The following is a 20637-nucleotide window of genomic DNA, read 5'->3' as shown; positions in this document are numbered from 1 at the left end:
GGGTCACAGACAAACTGAAACTAACTGCTAAAAGCCTTCAATTGTCATGATTTTAGTTGATTTATTTGAAAAGGGGGAAGGAAATGGTATGGAGCTCTAAAAAATAATGAGACATACTGCACAATGAACTTAATCTTGGTAATGAATACTTTAAAATACTACTTTATTATGATACTGATGGAGACTTCACCTGGTCACATTCATATACGCTGGAGGCCACTGAGCAAAAACAGACACTGTCATTAACCTTATGGAGCTCACAAACTAGATATTAATCAAATAACCAAGCAAATACTTGTACAATTTCAGCTGTGATAAATGCCATGGTGCTCGGAGGGTCCATAACAAGGGAATGTAATCTAATTTAATCTAAAGGCAAATTCAGGGAAGGCTGCCCTGAAAAGGTAGGCTCACTGCATTTCGGAGGGTAAGTATAAGGTGAAGAGGAGGGAGGCATCCCAGACAGATAGGACAGCATCTTCAAATGTCTGGTCACCAGAAGGGTCCCAGGGTGCACAAAGACCAAATAGTCACCCACTCTAGACCTGCTCCCAAAGAGACTCTCCCAGGTGCTCTCTGACCTGGATTTAGCATAGATGTAGGTCCAGTGGGAAGAGACAGCATCTTTCCTTGATGACATCAAAGAAAAGGAGCCCAACTGCTTCAAAAAGTTTGGGAGGGGCTTCCCTGGTGGTGCAGTGGTTGAGAGTCCGCCAGCCGATGCAGGGGACACGGGTTCCTGCCCCGGTCCGGGAGGATCCCGCGTGCCGCGGCGCGGCTGGGCCTGTGAGCCGTGGCCGCTGAGCCTGCGCGTCCGGAGCCTGTGCTCCGCAGCGGGAGAGGCCACAACAGTGAGAGGCCCGCGTAACGCAAAAAAAAAAAAAAAAAGTTTGGGAGATTCTCTGCTTGAAATAGAAACACGGGTGGGTTAGATGATCTTTTATGTAGCCTTCCAATTCTGCTTTTTATTTTGTGTGTTAAATTGTGTTGATAGTTCAACTGTGGATCAGACAGCTGCTGAAAAGGCACAAAATGTAAGTGGAGATCTTGAGGATCAATGCTTGTCTTTACGGATAAGTATTCACTTGTACCCCTGGTAATAATTTCTTCATAGAACACCAGTATACCCCTCATGATAGTAATAGCCCCTCACTGTCTCTGCTTAGGAGAAAAGAAATCTCCTAACCTTTTAAATATGTCTTCCATATACGGAAAGACACACAAATACCGTCTGATCAGCTATAATCTTGAATTCTAAAAACTGTAGGGTGGAGGCACATTTTGGACTCTCGGTTTCTCCTATTCTAAAATCACCTGGCAGCTTTCTAGGTATTTAGTATTAGGAGTCTTTAATGTAAAGAATGCCAAGTTTTCCAAAACAGAAGCAAATTTAATTTAAGCAGATAGTTCTGGAAAGCCCAGTCTCTTGAGGTAGAAATGTGTAATAGAGTAGGAAAAAAAAAAAAGAAAAAATTAGGATAGGTGAAGAGAGGGAGTGGGCTGGGCAAAGAAGCTTATTCATTTAATCATTTGCAAAATGAAACATAAAGTACACATTTTGTCATTAGAACTATCTAACAACACTTTCTCAGAGCCATTTTAGTAGATAATTCTCTCTCCAATGTTGGCTACCGAAAATAATTTGTCTTTAAAGCATTGTGTCACATTTGGTCTGCAAATTCATTTATACATACATTCAACTAACACTAACTAGACACATAAATAATTAGGATTTCAAATATTTACTGACTTATCCTGATATGAAAAAAATCCCTTCAATCTATTTCCTACATGACAATAGGAATGATTTTGTAAATCTCATTATGACATTCCCTGTTCCGAAGGTATTCCTCTGCACTTTAGATAAAAGTCTAAATCCACCTCATGGCTTTTCATAAAGTTCTACAAAAGTCTGGTTCTTGCCTCTTTTCCAGCTTCATCTCACCAGCCCTCAATTACCATGCTCTGGTCACACTGGCCAGCTCTCAGCTCTCACTTACCGCTGAAATCGAGGCCATTTCCTCACAGAGAATAGAATTTCCTCCACTCTTCACTTGTATGATATTTCTCTATTCTTTTTTTTTTTTTTTTTTTTTTTTTTTTGCGGTACGCAGGCCTCTCACTGTTGTGGCCTCCCCCGTTGCGGAGCACAGGCTCCGGACGCGCAGGCTCAGCGGCCACGGCTCACGGGCCCAGCCACTCCGCGGCACACGGGATCCTCCTGGACCAGGGCACGAACCCATGTCCCCTGCATCGGCAGGCGGACCCTCAACCACTGCGCCACCAGGGAAGCCCAATATTTTTCTATTCTTTAGGTCTCCACTTAGATGATGTGATGGAAACACCAATGGAAATTATGTCCCCATCCTGCACTCTTTCTTTATAATATTTACCACAATTTATAATCATGTATATTTTTGAATGAATCTTTTAAACATATATATTGTTTTCCTCCACTAGACAGTAGGCCCCAGAAGGGCAGAGATCTGTCTGGGTTCTTCAGTACTGTATTCCTAGAGTTTGGCTCAATAAATATCTACAGAATGCCTTTGTTTCAATCCTAGATTCACCACCAATTATTTAGCCTGGCACAAGTCACCTAACCTTCCTGAAATCAATTTTATCAGCTAAAAATGACTGTAAGACTGCCTTTCTTTTGTATTATATTTAGGTTTTTCTTTAAAAAAAAAAAACACCATTGCCTAGAAGAGAATAGGGCTTAGTAAATGAATAAACTTCTTCCCCCCTCCCTGGTTTCACTTCCATGCATATCTAAGAATGATTCAACACTCTGTCCAAAATAAAGCCATGATTCACAAGTCTGGCATTTACCAGCCACTAGTTAACTTTTCCCTTCTTACTCCCCAATTAAGAGAAAGCTCATTTTGAGGTTTAATGGAGAGTGTCGCAGGTTCATCAGAGTTCAATTCAGCAGTCTGGAGCAAATCTGTAATAATCCATGACCACACACCAGTTTGTATTTTTCCACTAATAAAACTCAAGAATGGCTATGTTCAAATGGAATTTTGCAGGTCATTAATCCATTCTAAGGACTGACTCTTTTGGCTGTTTAATTGGGAAACAGTGGTGGTAGGAGCAGATTAAGAATACGGATTTACCTAAAAGATAAGGTGGTAGACTGTTTAAATTTTATTATTTTATACTTCCAAAGAATTTCTGAATGACTTAAACAGAAAACTTCTAAAAGCTACTGTCACTTTTTAAAATCAAACAGGATTTAGGTAAGATTTGCAATGATTCCATAAAATGCTAAGCTCTGGTGGGCCAGAAAGGTTCTTTCTTATTTGAACCTGAAGAAAAGAGCTTTAGAAAACTGTCCTTTCTCATTCTGAACTGACCACAGTCCTCTATTTTGCTGCCTCGGAAAGAGACTTATTCCTCTTGTTAGTGACTGGTGGAAACACAGGCATGTGCCACAGTTTGGCCAATGAAATGTAAGCAGACGTCTGGGGTGGGGAGTGGCGCAGGGCAGGGGTAGAGTCTAGGATAGCATTTTCTCTCTTTAAATGGTACATTAGAAAGGGACATTCCCTTTTTCTGCCTCTGGATATTATGAACTGCAAGATATCTGGTATACGCAGCTGTTTGGAAATGGCAGCTCAGGGTATGTGGAATAAGAAATATTATTATCGCATTTTACAGAAAAAAAAAAAGAAGTGTACAAACGCAGAAGGACTGGACAGAGTCCAATCTACTCAGGACACAGAAGCCTCAGTTGTCAATTATCTGATAATTCTCCACTCCCCCACTCCCCTTTTTCGCCCCCATCTTCCAACCAGTTCTGGAAGTTTTAATCTTGGCAAATGCCTACACCAATGCCCAATCACTACCCAAACACCATATTCTTAAATTTAAATTCTAAAGTACTAATATATATACTTTTAACAAATATATTTAACAGGTATTTTTACATATGTATATTTTACACATATATTTTACGAGTGTGGTATGTGTATGTGTATACAGAGATAGAAGAAGCAGAGACAGAGAGAAAATAGTTGATGGCTTATGGAAATCCAAAACAATACTTGGAACAATCCTCGATCCCCAGAAATTCATAGATTCAGAGGTTTTGTGAATGACTAGCCTTGTTCTTTGGCCAGCACACTGATGAAGAAAGTTCAGGAAAGCAGTCAGTGAGCAGTTTCCTTATCTCTGAAGAGGTTTTAATGACTAACTGCCCTTCCTCTCCTTTATTTCTCTATCTTCTATGAAATTGTAATGACTGGCCCTAAAGATGATAACTGAATGTCTGCAGTGATTTAATCCTGTCACACACAGTAAAGACACAGCTAGAAACTCTGTCGATATCAGGAAATATCAGATTTCTGTAAGAAAAGAAAACAACTGATCATCTCTAGAAACGTTCAGTTGCAGTTTAAAGTAGATGCAACTGAAGTTGAAAACAAACAAGTCATGTACCACAATGTTCACGGCAGCACTATTTACAATCGCCAGGACATGGAAGCAACCTAAGTGTCCATCGACAGATGAATGGATCAAGAAGATGTGGCACACATATACAATGGAATATTACTCAGCCATAAAAAGAAACGAAACTGAGTTATTTGTAGTGAGGTGGATGGACCTAGAGTCTGTCATACAGAGTGAAGTAAGTCAGAAAGAGAAAAACAAATACCGTATGCTAACACATACATATGGAATCTAAAAAAAAAAAAAAAGGTTCTGAAGAACCTAGGAGCAGGGCAGGAATAAAGACGCAGATGTAGAGAATGGACTTGAGGACACAGGGAAGGAGAAGGGTAAGCTGGGACAAAGTGAGAGAGTGGCATGGGCATATATACACTACCAAATGTAAAATAGCTAGCTAGTGGGAAGCAGCCACATAGCACAGGGAGGTCAGCTTGGTGCTTTGTGACCACCTAGAAGGGTGGGATAGGGAGGGTGGGAGGGAGACGCAAGAGGGAGGAGATAGGGAGATATATGTATACATATAGCTGATTCACTTTATTATAAAGCAGAAACTAACACACACCATTGTAAAGCAATTATACTCCAACAAAGATGTTAAAAAACAGACAAACAAGTCTCCACTGACAGAGTCATTCCAGAATGACCCCCATTCTGTCTCCATTTTTATCACGGAGCACAGCTGCACTTCAACCACACCTTCAAATGCTAAAGTTAGGAGTGGAATGTTTGATTTGGGTTTTCTACTTTGGTTGAGAACCTTGACATCCTGACTCTCTCTAAATGTAATAATCCTGTGCCTCTGTATCTAGTATTACACCTGGTAAACAAGTCTGAGGGTAGGAGTGGTCCTCTCTCTTGACCTGGGACTTGCAGGACGGCAAGGAGCGTGATTTAGAAAACCAAGAATTTGGCATGGAAGTAGCTGGGGGTTTTTTTCTTTTTAAAGAAGCATAATTATCGGTACTTCTCATTAATTCATAAATTATGTGCCTCTCCTCCCATCTCTAAACCATTAAACCCCAACCAATGATTGAACCATCTTATCACTAAAAGCAGAATAACTTTCTTTTTTGCCTATTGGTGTATTCCTCTGGACTCCCCTCCCTCTTTTTTCCTACTCTGATCAGTGAGCCAGGAAGAAGTATATGATAAGTTTCAATGTTTAACAAACATCATGTCATACCACAGACCTTAAAAATGTCAGCAGTAGGCCTTCAGAATTAAAAAGTATACTGATAATTTATTTTTGTTTTACTAGTGTCTTATTTTTAAATTCAGGAAACTGGTTTGAATAGGTAGTCTTTTTATGGGTATCAACACATTAACAATAAGAAAGATATTGTCTATTATAGGAAAGACATTAAAACAGAATGCTCTGACATCTAGGATTATAATACTGCCAAAATATGTCACTAAACCCAGAATCATATATGTACAATATGCTGCTTCAAGAAAAATATGGATTTAAAAATCACAGCTTATAAGACATTATAAGCTGTGATTATAAGACTACATTTTAAGATGACATAATAGAGGATATATTAGTCAGTGTTTCTCGTAAATGAATCAACCCATTGCATAATTACAATCATATTTAATCATGAAAGCAAAGTATAGAGAGCAACATAATCTCCTTTCTATTTGGACAATTCATCTCAGACTAGAATTAGCCTGAAAGCAAATCCCTTGAGGGTTGCTTGTCTGGTTATACCTGACCATTCAATAGAAATTAAATGTTTTTAAAATTCTGGGTTTGAACAGAAACGGCTTTCTAAAATATATGTAGTTTTTTTTTTTTAATGCAATCACTCAGTGTTTGTTTAATGTTTGCTTCACTCAGTAGCAACTCCACCCTTAAGCATTTGTGAAGTAGTTTGTGGACATGCTTGCAGTAGTATACTTATGTGCAAAAATCAAACATAAAAACTGATCACATGCTCACAGCTGGAAACCGTGTCAGGCTTTATTCAGGAAGGTATCAGGCATTATCATTTAGCGCTCCCACAGCAGGAGGAAAAATGGTGGCACAGAGGAGAACGATCACATCAGACACACTCCAGGGGTTTCCTTTCCCTACATTGTTCCTCTCCCAAATGTAACTCTTTAAATTTTAAATAGGAAAAGAACACACAGAATCATTGCTCAGAACAAAAAAAGGAGGAGTAGGAGTGGATATGGAGGAGGAAGGAAGTGGTAAAACAAGAAGGAAAACATTTCTCATTAAATAAAGTGAATACTAGAAAGTCCAACAGATACTTTCATGTGTCCTTAAGACCTAAAGAAGCACACACATCAAAGAGGTTTTGAAGATGCACTTTAGTTCAGACAGACCAGTGTTTTCCTCTGCCCTGTTTTACTATTGTTGACCGAACAATTACTCCTTAGTAATCAAGTGCAAATGTATTCAAGAATAGCTAATTGATGAGGTTTTGTCTCGTAAACCTACACTTAATGGATACAATATATAGTAATATTGTATTCAGGTGAAGACACCTGAACTGGAGCACATTTTATTTTTCCTTTTCCAGAGAAGATGTCATCTTCGAACCCTGTTATCTAATTCTATTTCTTCATAGAAAATTATAATTTAGGAATGAATGTTAACCTTTGAAAATCTGAATTTTCACATTAGTCCTTGCTTAATACAATAAGACCACCATTATTTTAGAAACAATTATTACAGTACTAGGTTTATTTTTCCAGAAAAGCAACATTCAGCAGAGGTTTAGTTTCAGCAAGTGGAGAAATTTCTAAACAAATGATTGCTGCTTCACAGCAATGGTAGTCCATGCCAATGGACAGCAGTGGTATAACCAGCTCCTGAAGGTCCACAGATGGATGACCCATTCAGTGTTCCTCCTCCAATCTATCTTCTGCACCAACCACTCTACCTCTGGACATTGCAGGCACTCTTTGGATACTTTGTAGTGGGGACTGAAGAGTGGCCCTCTGAGCCCCAGTCACTTGGCTGTCTACCCTGCTTTGGGAATGGTTTGAGAAAGAAATCTTTATCAGCATGTAATAGCCAAGTAAAGGTAGAAATAGATCTCTGTCCATCAATCGATCCTTTTGTAAATCCCCTATGATTAGAGATGAATCATCCTCATCCCTAAATTTCATACTGAAAAATTATGGTGAAACTCCAATGTGTCTTTCTTTCGACTCTGTCATAAATACAGAAACTAAGCCATAAACAGATTAATTACATGTTTAGCCTAAGGTAAATCTTAAATAAAATTTAAATGTGACCTCTAGCCTCCGACTGCAAGGCTGTGCTTTCCATCAGCTCCTATTCTAAATCCTATGTGTGTGTGTGTGTGTGTGTGTGTGTGTGAGTATATAGACATATAAATATAGATAGTACATATACATGTGAATAAATGTAGTATATATATATGTGAATACACACACTCGCATACAATACATATGTATATATGTATACATATGTACATATACACACATATCCTTTTAAACTTTTAGTTTTTTTCTAAAAGGAGACAAATACGATAGATCCTCAGGCCGAAATAAGAAGAAAAAAGCTGAATATGTGCATTTTCTTTTTAAACAGGGAATCTGATCAGCCTAACAAGATGTTTCCCTGAAATATTGGCCTCAAATGAGTCCATTCAGCCATGGCAAGGAGAGGTTTCCAGCCAAAACATTTAATTAGTGCCCAATTAAGACAGCCAGAGTGATGTGAAGTCCGGGCTCTGGCCGCGTGCATGCCTCAGGATGGGTAAGCAGCTTGAGTGAGTCTAGTCTGACTAAAAGCTGTCAACTGTCAAACTGTCAGTGGGCCATATGGGTCAGGCAGCATCTCTCTGAAGAATCTGGCTTGTCCACTCATCAGGGGAAAACACCTCCTACACCTTTGGGTTGACAAATACCCAGCAGTTCCTCAAAGTGGGACGGAATTGAAGTCTTGGTCAGATTAAAGGAAGAGCCATGTCACATCCCCGTTTCAACTTTCCTGGCATCTCATCAGCTAGAGAAAAAGGTCCAAACTCCTTCACATGGCAGACGACACCCCTGCCTAATTATCTGGCCTCATCTTTCATCCCCCTCCCCTCCCACTTTATCCTCAAATGACGCTGAACTGCTTGACATTCGCTCCGTGTGCACGTGCACTTCTGGCTCCAAACCTTTGCTAATACTGTACCCTCTGCCAACAACAGCATTCTCTCTTCTCCCTCCACCTCAACTCATTCATCTCTTTCACTCATTTGCTCTTTTATATTAAATTAGGAGTAAGCTGCTACAAGAAGCCTTTCCTACCCATCACCTGTGAGTTAACCTCAGGCAGTGTTACAGACCCCTCTCCCATGCTCTCACGAGCCCCTAGGTGTCTAGCCTCCATCTTAACACATATGAGTCTCATCATGTCTTTATAAGCCCATTTTCTCCTCTTGACTGTACACCGTCTGATGGCAGGAGTGTTTCTTTGGTCTTCATAATCCTAGCATCAAGGGCACTGAATGTTCCTAATAGTTGTAATTGGTAAGAATCAACCAATTAATCATGAAACAATCAAGTTAAAACCATCTTTACTCCATGTTTATTTCCTTCTTTTGTTTCAAAATGTCCCCTTTAGACAAGCAAATATCACCATGCAACTGGAATGATTTGCCTGTGTAGACATAGAAGTCAACACACAAGTGAGTCACTGCAACCCTATTGCTCATCCTGGACAGAGGTCAGTGGGTATGCCCTTCCAAGAGGGTACACACAGGGCAGAGAAGCCTGGAATTAAAATTGATTAAGGTATTAGGATGAGTGCTGTCAAATGGTGGAATGTACTGGCAATTAAAGTCAAATAATCTTTAAAATAAATTGTTTTAATTTAGGTATTTTATCATAACCAGGAATCAAATAGGATGTGGAAGAGTCTGGAGCAGTGGAGGGATATCTTGGTTCCTGGAAACACCCTAGTCCTCTTCCAGCCTCTTCATCGCCAGAACTGTTTTTATGTGAATTTTGGAAAGAAGAAACTGTCAAAGGCAAACATGAAAAGCAGAAAAGATGGGAAGAGATGCCACCAGAGTTCATTACAGCTTGAAGCCCATGTGTGCGTGTGTGTGTCTGTGTCTGTGTGTCTGTGTGTCTGTGTTGGGGATTGAGGTACAAACTCCCCAGAAACTATTCAGTAAATATTGGGAAAAGATTCAGAAAAAATTGGGATCTTTTCATTCATCTTTCTACTATCTTCTTCAGTAAATGTGCTGCATTAACTCTCTCCAATACAGTCCCATCTCTTCCCCTAAAAACCCCTGGGACCAAAGGGTGTTGCCCCTAACAGTTCCCTAAGGAAATGTACTGTTTTCTTGTTTTATTTCTAAGAATTAGTCTATGTCTTTAGAGCAGCTATGTTAAAATTAGATCAAAGATTAGAAATCCCAAATGTCATTTAATAATGAAATATCATCAAAAGTGAAAAACAAACTTTGAATAAGAAAATGCATTAGAAAACAATAAACATTCTCATACTTAGTACTTCCTATGCTCAAAACAAAGGCAGAAGCTGTGAATTAATCATTTGACAGAGTATCTTGAAAAAGAGCACATGTAAATGATGTCAGTTTGCAAATGCCAACTGTTGGTCACATCTCCCAGTACAGCTAAATCAGACTATAACTGTTACCCAAAAAAGTTAAAGACACATTATTTTAATACATCGATGAACCACGTTGAAAACTAATGCTCTTACACAAACCTGGACAATCGCTTTCATGACCTGTAAGGAAAGGACCCTAAACCCTGCATTGAGTAACTGCACGGAGATATGTGAAAAGTTACATATGCTTCTGCTAGGAATGGGGTTGTGTGGATAAGAAACCGGTGGAAAGAGCCTTATCCTGGTAAAGGTGGAAAAAGGACTGGAATGTAACTATGACTTTCTACCTAAAGTAATATGTGTTACTACCAAAATGCAATTTTTTCTTCATTCTCAAAGGAGAAAAGCTTGTCTTGCTTCCACCTTCACAGAAAGAATACCTATGTTTGTCAAGAGGACACAGAATCACAAAGTCCATGAAGGACTCTGCAAAGCGCATGCAAACCTGCAGGAGGCAGCCTTTCACCAAGCGGCCGTGAGGGCTGAGTTAGCAGCTGCTTTCCTTCCATACTAATGCTAAACCACACCAGCTGATCGCATCCTCTCCACTCTTCCTGCAGGAGCAGAAACAACCAGAAGCCCTAAGGCTTCCTCCTGGCCTCTCTACCATGTCCAGGGAAAAGATTCTGAGCCTCTTCAAAGAGATACTAAGAATACTCAAGCGCAGGATGGGGCTACTTCACCCTTTGTCACCTGCCTCTGCTTCCTTTGCTTCTTTCTCCTTCTTGGGAGGAGGCTATTTGGAAAGACCCAAAAGAGACAGAGAAACTGTGAGCATAAGAAAATACAAGTCAGGCAACAAGAAGCGGTGAGAATTTGTGTGTGTGTGTGTGAGAGAGACAGACAGAGAGACATCTGGTGGCTCGCCTTAAAAGATGCAGATGACATGCAAAACCTAAGAGCCCAAGGACCTCCGCTGCCATCCAGTTAGCTGTATCCGGAGAGTAAACCAAAAAACATATTGACTGAGAAACCAAACTCAGGAGAGAAGCAGAAATATAAACCCAGACACTAGGAAGAAAAAGGGACGAGAGAAGGAGCCCCTTGATGTCTACCTGGATTTCTCTACATTCTTGAACATCTAACGGCAAGATTTATTTTCTTCCTGAAAATGGACTGTTTACCCCTCCCAGGTAAAACGTAGGTGTCACACTTAGAATAAGTCCCTGAAATCTCTTTTGCTCCCTCCCGGACAGAATGTGGGAGGAGATGCAGAAAGGAGCCTCTCCTCTCCCTTTCCAGGGAGCATTCCTTCCTTAACTCAGAAGGTAATGAACCATATTGCAAGGAATCCTTCATCTGAGTATGCTTTATCTTGCAACGCACAGCATAGGTCAGAAAGGAATCAGAGTAGGGCTGTTTGCATAGCAAAATGGAAGTCCTAGATATGGATGTTGCAAGGGGAAGTTCCCAGATTCTTGGCAGTAGGTCTGTATAGTGGGTTAATCACAGTTAGGAAAGAAGCTAAGGTCGTGTATCAAATCAACCTCCTACTCAAAGGAACCATAGTGATTAGGTCAGGGCAGAATGTGGGAAAAACACATGGCATAAAAGTGATTTCAGAATCAGACATCTGAGCTAAGATTAAAAAAAAAAAAAGTCAGACACGTGGTTATGGAAGACCTATGACTCAGAAGAGCAGGACCACGGAGCCAGGTCACCACCAACAGAACAATGGTATCTCCATATGTGTGGGTTTAATAGCAAGAGGTGAAAGAACAAAACTAGCAAACTCACATAGGTACTGTTCTAAGGTTTATTAAGATATATCACAGGACCAAAAAGGTACCAAACTCCATAAGCCTTATGAAAGTAATAACAAGCTTTGTGTTCGTAATAACAAAGGATTATAATTGGTCATTAAATTATATATACTAAATAGAGGAAATCAAGCGCTGAGCTTGCTATTGACATATAAATGTTGAATTAGAAAAAAAATAGCCAATTCCCTTGACTTAGATTAACACAGATGACAGGTCTAGTAAAGCAAACTGAATGAGAACCATCTAGGTGATAATGATCACAAGGTCTGTAGACTGTATCTAGAATGAAAGAGAAAAAAAAGAAGGGTGAAAAATGTCTAAGGTAGTGAAACCCTGAAAATCAAATGGCAACTGTCAAAGTAGTGAAAGGAATGCAAATTGAAATTTAGCTATACCAAAATTATGCCGAGTTACCTAAAAAATGACAGTACTCTTTATAATAGTACCAGAGACTATGCTCAATAAATATTTATATATAGGGCTAAAAATATGGAAGGAAATGGTAACATTAAAAAGAATGAAAGAATTTTAACTATTTCAAGGTATTAAAATAGGTATACAAGACATAAAAGCAACTGAATTTTTAAAAATCAATATTTCTGGTATATAAGGTTCAAAAGTGTAAGAAAGAACAAGCATTTAAATAAGTTGCCTAGGAAGAGGCATGAGTGCAGCTTCTAGGATACCTACTATGTTTAGTATCTTGATCTAGGTACATGCAATTTGTAAAAAATTCACTGACCTGTACATTTTTCTGAATTAATGCTATACTTCAATAAAAAGTTTTCTAAAGAAAAAAAAAAAAACAGTCATAATGTACATTCCTAAACCCTTGAGTTTATCCTCCTAGGGTATTTAAGAGTAAGGCTCAGGCCAAAAACCAATAATGGGGCTTCCCTGGTGGCGCAGTGGTTGTGAGTCCGCCTGCCGATGCAGGGGACACGGGTTCGTGCCCTGGTCTGGGAAGATCCCACATGCCGTGGAGCGACTAGGCCCGTGAGCCATGGCCACTGAACCTGCGCGTCCGGAGCCTGTGCTCCGCGACGGGAGAGGCCACAGCAGTGAGAGGCCCGCGTACCGTAAAAAAAAAAAAAAAACAAACAATAATGACACCCTAGGTTGTAAAGAATACAGTCCTCTAAAAGTGCTGAGAATACCTCACACTTAGTCAATATATTTAAAGTCTTAAAAAGCATCTTAAGAGATACTTGTTTGACTCCTAATAAAATGGACAATGTTTGGAAGCAGGGAACTTGATACACAGTGATGTGTGAAGCTGGGTGTGCATAACTTGAGGGAACTGATTTCAGGAGTAAAATGTTCTGCATGTTCAAGTTTTCTGAGACCAACTTAATGACCTAAGAAAGTAGCATTTCTTCTGGTCCCTGGTGTCATAGCATGTGTCCAGTTACAAAGCAGAATTCCCACAATCAAGTCCCAATTCCACCAGTTCTAATCTGCCACTCTGGGTAGAACATTTAACATCGCTGAGTCCATGATTCTTATCCACATAGATGGGGATAACATGGACTGCCCTATTTACCTGCTTGGGTTATTTTGAGTCGTACACAGACAATGTAAGCAAAAGTGCCCTGAAAGCTGTAAAATACTATAACACTGTGTTAAATTAAGTGAACAAGGAGGTCATTAGACTGGGTGGCTCTGATGCCTTAGCAGCCTACGTTGGCAAAACAAACCAAAACCTGTAAATGCCTCAAGGTTAAGAAGTCAAAACCTAAGGATAACCAATCACAGCCAGCTAGGCTTTCCCAAATAAGGCAACCTTAAGCTATAGTCAATCGAAAGATTTCCTTGCTTGGCTTCCACATCTTCCCTATAAGTCTTTCCCCGGGCTCCTGTCAGTGGATCACTCCTAACCAATTCCGGTTTGGTGCTGCCTGATTCAAATTGATTTTTGCTCAAATAAACTCATAAAATTTGTAAAATGCTTCAGTTTACCTTTTAACAAGTGTAAAACAATATGACTGTTGGTTCACAACCTTGGGAGTTCCCTGGGTGAGATCTGAAACCTGGCAGCCAGAGGGCAAGGGGATACCAAAAAAGGGGCAGCCCACTCCAGACCAGTAGGTGGCAGGTTTAATAAGCAAGGGAACGTATACACGAGATGAGTAGATCTCCACACCCACCCTCCAGAATCTTAAAAGTTTATATAGAGGCCTCAAATGGATTCAAGCAGTCTCAACAACTCACTCTCTCAAGGCTGCATACTTGAAAACAGCTCTCACTGTGGGAACGGTGGGCGAACTGGACATCCCATGGGCAGGCTGGGTCCAGCACTCAGCTCGGGTCAACCAGCAGTCACATCCTCTCAATGACTGACTCCAACAGATTATCATTTGAACAGCTTAAATCTGATGACCCAGTCTGACTGAGCTCCATTTAATTCTCTTCCATCTACTCTGTATACTACTAGCCACATTCAACTTCTTAAAAACATATATTTGATATATTTTGTTCTTGTCTCAAACCTTGAGCAACCTCCTTCTGTCTGCAGCCTCAAATTTTTTTGTTTCTATTTTTGCGGTACGCGGGACTCTCACTGTTGTGGCCTCTCCCGTCGCCGAGCACAGGCTCCGGACGCGCAGGCTCAGCGGCCATGGCTCACGGGCCCAGCCGCTCCGTGGCATGCGGGATCCTCCCAGACCGGGGCACGAACCCGTGTCCCCTGCATCGGCAGGCGGACTCCCAACCACTGTGCCACCAGGGAAGCCCTAAGTTAGTAATTTTGAAGGGGTCATGGGACAGTTACACTGATGTCTGTGTACCAAAGACATTATTTCTCTTATTCATTTCAAATATACCTTCTGAGAAGTGCTTTGAAACTACAGACAAAAATGAACCTACATTAGAAGGACCAGAGAACCAACCTATGTCACTGTGCCCAATATACAGGATTCAGACAAATACAAAAAAATTAATCCATACACAGGACTCAAATAAATACAAAACTAATCCCAAACAAATAAATACAAAAGATTAATAATCCAAGACGTGACTGTGCATCATAAATGCCTAAGGAGTGGCTGACTTTTGACAAAGGGAGTTCCGCCAAGTTCTATGGAGATTAGACTCAGCAAAGCAGGTCACTAAGGATAGAGGAGAGAAGACCCTGCTGTTTGTTTACAGAGTCAACGTATCACATGATTGACATCTTGCCCAGGTCAGAGTAAAGAGATACCCTTTTCCTGATAGCTTTTCTTTTCTTCTACTGTTGTATTTAATTTGAAAACTCCTCTCTACACTTATGCCCATGTGAATAATCGGACTGCTCCATACATAATCTTCTCAGGACTCTGTCTGAGGGGATATTATGTGAAAAGACCCCCTCCCAGCCTCCCTTCCATGGAAAACAATTTTGTTGCTGGGATTTCAGTGGAAGTTGACATGAAACATAATTCTACATTTGGAGGGAGGAAAAACAAGACAAAAGAAAAAAACAGATTAAGAGCTCATGATTGTGATTTACTTTGGATTTTTAATATGAATATTTTAATTGCTTAATTTTCTTAGCTTTAAGAAAATAAAATAAAAAATAATAATAATTAAAAAAAGGATACAGGAGAAAGACAGGTAAGTGGTCCAAAATTCATCTGCATTTTGGACTTAGCCATTAGGTACATCTGATTAAACTCCTGCAAAGAGGTCTGACTGTAGGTGGGTGGTGGCACTGAAATTAGCAGGGTGCACACTGTGGAAGGGAGGAGAAGGGAGGAGAAATGGAAGGAGTGGGATATGGAAGTCACTTCAGTTGGCAAACCTTTGTGATTCTGACTTTTTGCTTCTTTTTTCACCTTTTTTCCCCTCCACTTTGTACTGAAGCTCAGATTCAAAGCGATGGTTTCATAATAATAAATAAATAATTGTGGAACCAAGGAAAGATCCAAAAGATATCCCAAGAAGGATTACATACTGGGCTTTAGATCTCACTGCAGTGAGAGATAGAAAGCAGGTTTGGGTTTGCCTGCCTGGATGGATGGCTGGACGGCAGCGACAGGCATCCAGTTATAAAGCTCAGGAGGCATTTTTTTCTTGCCACCAGTAGATGTCCAGGCTTCCAGGCAATCATGTTTTAAAACATTTCTTTAAGCGATAGTGATGTTTCTTCTTTCCTCTAGGAGGCTTAAATGTACACATATCTTCCCAGAGACATTTCTCTAGCTTCAAGAATAGGCTGGGTTTGGGGAATACCTAGACTCCTACAGAACTATCGCCTTACAGGACTACGGCTCTGACATCCCCAAGTGCTGCACGTCTTTCAGCACTTGTCTCTAGCCTTGAAGACAGGCCCAGTGAACAAAATGAGAGAAGAATAGGTGCTCTAGGGAGATGGTGATTTAGCAAAGATTGCTAATATAAATTCATGGACTCTTTTTTTTTTTTTTACAGTTTTAAAAATGTTTTCACAACTATTATCACTTTTGATCGTCACACAACCTTATGAAGCCAGCAAAGTAAAGATATCATCCTCATTGCATTCTCTTTGTGTGAACAAGGCAGAAGTTCAGGGATTCTACCTGCCAAGGTCACAGAGCTGCTACACTGCCTGGTGAGACTGGAACCCAGACATGCCAAGTGCATCCAGATACATACAGGCCCCCAAAACAGAAGACTGAGCTCCTTGATCGGTGAGGAGCTCAGGAACTCTCTGGAAAATATGAGACAGACATAGAACCCCCAAACCAGGGCTTGGAAGATATATCTAAGGACAACTTCTTCATTTTACAGGTGAAGTCTAATTTGGTTGAATGGTTGGCCCACACCTACCCATCAAATTCATGTAAAAGTCAGCTCTCCTAACTCCCAGTCCAGTGCTCTTTTCCAGCCACCATGGTGACATCTCCTTCCATTCATCCTGGTTTAAACAAAAGACTCTCCATGTCAATGAGACAGGGTAGGATCCACTTATCCTGACAAAGCAAACTGGAGGATTGAACAAATACCAGAAGAAACTGGGACCTGCAAATGGATGAACTATAGTTAAAAGACTGCCTTGTAAAATAAGAAAAGCTGAGAAGAGGTCTGAGAGGTAGGAGGAAGCACCAGATCCAGAGTTTTTAGGTCCTCATTGGCCTGCTCATCCTGTCCCTCCCTGCAGAATGATTCTGGAAGCCTGGCTGAGGGTCAGTTTCCTCACTTGCAGTAGGTCGGGTGAACGATGCCTGCTTCACTGGGCTGCTAACGAGAAGGTACTGAGATCATGAGTGGGAAAGTTCATTGCAAATGCTGATAAGGTACGTTCATCCTTACTTTCGTGGTTTTGCTTTCCTGAATTATCTAGCTAATTGTCCTTCCCTTCACCTTATTTTTGTTTCTGTATATGTGGCCCAGGCTAGCTGTCCAGTGTGAGGATGAAAGGTCATGGCATAATCACTCCCAGATAGACTTTAAAACTGTCCTTTAGCGCCCAGGTGCCTCATACGAGATAGTGAGTGTACATGAGCAGCCAGAATGTGGAACTAACATACCTCTGAGATGCTGAAAAACGAGGCCTAATAAGTAAGCTCAGCCACCTCTGAATATGTCACCTAAGAGATGGTTCACCTACGTCTGATGAAGAAAATTTGGGAATATCCACTTTTCAAAGGAACGTGGATGTTACTAACAGAGCTAAAACTGAAGAGGCAAGGAAAATGGAGAACTCCCCAATCAAGAGTTTATCAAGATGTCTCCAGCCTTGTCCAGGGTAGAGGACAACTGAACTCCAGGAGTGGAGACACATCCATAAGGCTATCAGAACCTGAGGACATTGGCTTTTACGATCCAGATAAACTAAGTGGCTGTGAGGCCTTGCTCACCACCAAAAAACAGGGTTTAAACTCCAGCTTTCTAACAAGACTAGCTGCAAATCTTGCTTCAAGTGAATAAACTAGCATTAATTGTATATTAGGTTTCTGTGAGCTTGGGTTAGTCCTCCTGACCTTAGTTACCCTGGGAACAGATAGGAGAGGAAACCAGAAGACCTCTCCTGTGTACAGGTGTCTGTGGTGAGAAGGCCACAAACAGCAAGTTACAGACCCAAGAGAACCAGAAGGAAAGTGTGTAACTTGCTATTTGCAACATCCTCACCAAGGCCACCTGTAAACAGGACCGGGTTACACATGACAGCAGTTAGCCTAGGTGGAAAAATCATGTAACTCCCTCTTCTCTGTGCTTATAATCAATGAGAACTCAACCAGAAAGTATACTAACTCGATTTTCCTTGCAAAAAGACTTTTGGTTTCCAAAGTAGGAAAAGATATGCTGACAATACTAGCCTTTTTAAAAATTAGATTATGCTCTTTGTGAGGTACAAGTTAAGCCCAATTCTCCCTTCTTTCTGAGGCATTTTTGAAAATGCCTGATATAAGAAATAATGAGGAAAGTGCCTAAAAGCAGAGATTTAATGATATTTTATATACTCCATTGCTAAATTCAAAAAGTGAATATATTGAAGAAAAAAACATTCCAATTAAGGTAGTTGGAACTAAAAGAATTATATTACCTTTTGGTTAACCAGAAAACTCAATTAACCACAGTCACTTGTGCACTATGCTTTTCAGTTAGTGAAGATTTTGGAAAATTTAATAATATAATTAGACATCAGAGTTTGTCATGAAGATAATATCCAGTTGTTACGGTACATAATGTGCAGAGAATTTCTTTCAACTGTTATTGTACTGAGTGCTATTTATTTCAGAAATACTCTAGAGTTAAAGAGGGGAGACATTCTAGTTATTAATCTTAAATCCTTTCAGGATGGGAACATGGCCGCGGGCCAGCAAAGTGGAAAGATGCAAGGCAATAAAAAAATCAGCAATTCCTTCCTCAAACTTCCTAACCCAAGTGGCCAATTGTTGGTTGTCACTGCATTAATCTAATTGTAACTCTTTCCTATTGAATTTTAAAATACACGAAATGACTGGGGGGAAAATAGCAACTTGTAAAAATCAAAGGGTTCTCCAGTTAATGTTACATTCAAAGGTAATTACTTAACACACGCAAAGCCTAACTGCCGCAACCTACAATTCTGCAACTTTCTATCAGCTCTTTTGCTTCTACTTTAAATAAAAGAAATCCCTTTCATTTTGTCAAGAAAACTTTTCTCTACCTCACTACTGCCTGACAAGGGAACAGATGGCAATTTAAGGGGAGAATTTATGAGAGCCACAATCTTAATGTTGCATAAAGGAAAGAAAAAGACTCGCATCAAAACCACTGACAAATGTACTTGCTAATATTAATGCACTCCCCATTCATCCAATATGCTTCCTAATTGCTTTTCTGTACATAATAATGTGGCACCTGCTGCTCAACATTGCAAACGCATCAGGATTTCTCCAAAGTCAAACAGCTCTGCAACTGGCCCTCTCCCAGTGATAAATGTAGAGCACTGTATCACGCACAGTTCCTGTCAGTGGCATAATTAAAATTTTATACTTACAGAAAAAGATAGTAAACAATCAGTTCTTAAATGGATTCACAAGAGGAACTCTTGTTACAGCCAACTTTATAATTAGTATGCATCATGTACTGCTAATATATCCACGACAAGAAAATAGGGGAAAAATGAGAAACTTGAGCTGTTCCCTTAATGCAATGTTAAACTAAAAGGAAGGAAGGAAGGAAGGAAGGAAGGGAGAAAGGGAGAGAAAAAGAAGAAAAGAAACAATCTACTGTTACTTTACTATCACATGAAGAGCTTTCTCTCATGTTAGCATGTTTCTTCCCTAGAGCTTGTCTATGCTTTCTCAAATGGTGATAAGAATAAGATTGGAGATTAGGAGGAAGAAAATTTTTGTGTGCACACACATCTATGAAAGCACACCCCAAATTCCAATTTTTGTGTAGTATGGGGCTCAGAACACTACAGCCTGCTGACTAAATCCAGCCCACAGACTGTTTTGTTAAGGTCTGTGAATTGGAATGATTTGGACATTTCTAAATATTGGAATACAAATTAAAAGAAGAAGAATATTTTATGACACTTGAAATTATATAATATCAAATTTCAGTGTCCATAAATAACGTTTTATTGGAACAGCCAAGTTCATTCATTTACATATGGTCTCGGGCTGATTTCCTGCTATAAGGGCAGAGTTGAGAAGTTGCAACAGAGACTGTACGTACGGCCTGCAAGGCCTAAAATATTTACTATCTGGCCGTGTTCAGAGTTTGCTGGCTCCTGAGTGAAGGTATTTGGACTCTAGAGATCTATGCAAGTACAGTCTGTAGCTATTTATATGTGTCTGCACACATAAACAATGATTAGTGATCAAGGAGACAAAAGTAGGGTTCCAGCAAGCTTATATCTGTGTGTGTGCACATGGGTATGTGTGTGAAATGTGAAAAATTATAATTCTAAGCGTAATTAAAAAGTAATGTCGGACTTGTGATAAAAATCAAATTATATTAATTATCCATGGGGGCTTTTATTTTGGTTACAATTATATCTTGCAAAATCTAGGTCATCACTTTTAAATCGAACATTTATGTTCCTATGTCTGTGAAGAGTCCACTTCTTAAACAGCAAAACAGCCAAAACAACAACCCAAACAGTAATAACAAAAGGTTTACTTTCAACTATCATAAAATGTTGAAATAATGAGAGATTTAGTAAAATATCATCACTGTTTAAGCCATTTGGCTGTTTTACTTTGACAAATCTATGACTAAGCTAAAAAAAAAAGCTATTTGATAAAATTTCTTAGAACTACACAGGTGCGCACACACAAACACACAAAAATACAAATGAATGCATGTAAAACTGGTTAAAGCTAATAAGGCCTATGGATAGTGTCAATCTCAGTT

Source organism: Leucopleurus acutus (genome assembly GCF_964270905.1).
Source record: "Leucopleurus acutus genome assembly, chromosome: 12".
Classification (NCBI taxonomy): Eukaryota; Metazoa; Chordata; class Mammalia; order Artiodactyla; family Delphinidae; genus Leucopleurus; species Leucopleurus acutus.
The sequence above is the reverse complement of the archived record's forward strand: the minus strand, read 5'-3'. Positions refer to the sequence as shown.